Genomic DNA, 2,500 nt, shown 5'->3' on the forward strand with positions numbered 1-2,500 from the left:
TCTCTCTCTCTCTCTCTCTCTCTCTCTCTCTCTCTCTCTCTCTCTCTCTCTCTCTCTCTCTCTCTCTCTCTCTCTCTCTCTCTCTCTATCGCTCTCCCTCTCCCTATCCCTCTTTTTCTCTCTTTCACTCTTTCTCTCCCTCTCCCACTTTTTCTCCCTTTCCCACTTTCCCTCACCCTTTTTCTCTCCCTCTGTTCTTTCTCTTGTTCTCCCTTTTTCTCTCCCTCTCCCTCTTTCTTTCCCTCTCATTCTCTCCCTCTCCCTTTTTTTCTCCCTCTCCCTCTTTCTCTCCCTCCCCCTCTTTCTCTCTCTCTCTTCCTCTTATTCTACATCTCCTCTTTGTCTACATTCCTCTCTTTCATTCTCTCGCCCTCTTCTCTCTCTCTCACTCTTTCTCTCATTCTCTTTCTCTCCCTCTCTCTGTTTCTTTTCCGTCTCCCTCCTTGTCTCCCTCTCCCTCTTTCTCTCTTCCTCTTTTTCTCCCTCTCTTCTTTCTCTACTTCTCCCTCTTTTTCTTTCTTTCCCTCTTCGTTCCTTCTCACTCTTTCTCTCCCTCTCCGTTTCTCCTTCCCTCTCCCTCTTCCCCTCCCCCCCCCCTCTCTCTCTCTCTCTCTCTCTCTCTCTCTCTCTCTCTCTCTCTCTCTCTCTCTCTCTCTCTCTCTCTCTCTCTCTCTCTCTCTCTCTCTCTCTCTCTCTCTCTCTCTCTCTCTCTCTCTCTCTCTCTCTCTCTCTCTCTCTCTCTCTCTCTCTCTCTCTCTCTCTCTCTCTCTCTCTCTCTCTCTCTCTCTCTCTCTCTCTCTCTCTCTCTCTCTCTCTCTCTCTCTCTCTTCCTCTTTCTCTTCGTTCATCTATCCCTCTCTTTCTTTCCCTCCATCTTTCTGTCCCACTTCCTATTTCTCTCCCTCTTTCTCTCCCTCTTTCTCTTCCTCTCCATTTTTCTCTCCCTGTTCCTCTTTCTTTCCGTCTCCCTCTTTCTCTCTCTCTCTCCCACTTTCTTTCCCTCTCCCTTTTTCTTTCCTTGTCCCTTTATTTCCCCCTCTCTATTTTTCTCCCCTCTCTTCCTTTCCCTCTCCATGTCCCTCTTTCTCTCCCTCTCCCTCTTACTCTCCCTCTCCCTCCTTTTCTCCCTCTCCCTCATTCTCTCCCTCTCTTTCTGTACTTCTTCCATTTTCTGTTCCCCTCCCTCTTTGTTTCTCTCTTCCCCTTTTCTTTCCCTCTTTATCTCCCTCTTTTTCTCCCTCCCCCTCTTTCTCTACCTCTCTCACTTTGTCTCCCTCTCCTTCTTTCTCCACCTTTCTATCTTCCTCCTTCTCTCTCTTTCTCTCCTTCTCCCTCCTTCTCCGCAACTCCCTTGTTTCTCTCCTTCTCCCTCTCTCCCTCTCTGTCTCTCTCTCACTCCCCCTCTTCCTCTCCCTCGCCCTCTTTCTCTCACTCTCCCTCTTTCTCTCCATCTCTCTTCACCCCCTCTCTCTCTCTTGTTCTTTCTCTCACTCTTTCTCTTCCTTTCCCTTTCCCTCTTTCTTTCCCTCTCCCTCTTACTCACCATGTCCCTCCTTGTCCCTCCTTCCTTCCTCTCTTCCTCTCTGTCTTTCCCTCTATGTATCTCTCTTTCTTTCCCTTTTCTTTCCCTAATTCTCTCCCTCTCCTTCGTTCTTTCCCTCCTTCTCTCCCTCTTTCTCTCCCTCTTTCTCTCCCCCTCCCTTTTTTTCTCTCTCTTTCTCTTCCCCTCCCTCTTTCTCTCCCTCTCTCTTTCTCTCCCTCTTTCTCTCACACACTCTTTTTCTCCCTCTTCTTCTCCTTCTCCTGCTCTTCCCCTCTCTCACTCCCTCACCCTCACTCTCTTCTTTCTCCCCTTCTCCCTGTTTCTCTCCTTCTCCCTCCTTCTCTACCTACTCCTCTTTCTTTCCCTCTTTCCCTTCTTCTCCCTCTTTCTCTCTCTCTCGCTTTTTCTTTCGCTTTCTTTCCCTCTCCCTCTTTCTCACTCTCTCCCTCTTTCTCTCCCTCTCCCTCTTTCTCTCCCTCTCCCTTACTCTTCCCCTCACAATCTCTTTCACTCCCTCTCCCTCTTTTTCTCCCTCTTCCTTTTTCTCCCTCTATCCGTCTATCACTCCCTCTCCCTGTTTCTCTCACTCTTCCTCTTTCTCTCCCTCTCCCTTCTCCTCACCCTGTTCCTCTCTGTTTCCCTGTTTCTCTCATTCTCCGACTTTCTCTCCCTCTCCCTGTTTCTCTCTCTCTCTTCCTTTCTTTCTTCCTCTATGTTCTCATCATTATCTCCCCTTCTCCCTCGTTCTGTCCCTCTCCCTCTTTCTTTCCCTTTCTCTTTCTCTTCTTCCTTCTCTACCTGTTTCTCTTTCTCTCCCTCTCTCTTTTTTATCCCTCTCTCTCTCTGCCTCCCCTATTTTTTCTTCCTCTTTCTCTTCCTCTTTCTCTTCCTCTCCCTGTTTCTCTCCCTCTCCCTCTCCCTCTTTCTCTCCCTGCCCGTCTTTCTCTCCCTCCCCCT

The sequence above is a fragment of the Oratosquilla oratoria genome, chromosome 8, assembly GCF_046742065.1.
Source record: "Oratosquilla oratoria isolate Oo_2021 chromosome 8, ASM4674206v1, whole genome shotgun sequence".
Classification (NCBI taxonomy): domain Eukaryota; kingdom Metazoa; phylum Arthropoda; class Malacostraca; order Stomatopoda; family Squillidae; genus Oratosquilla; species Oratosquilla oratoria.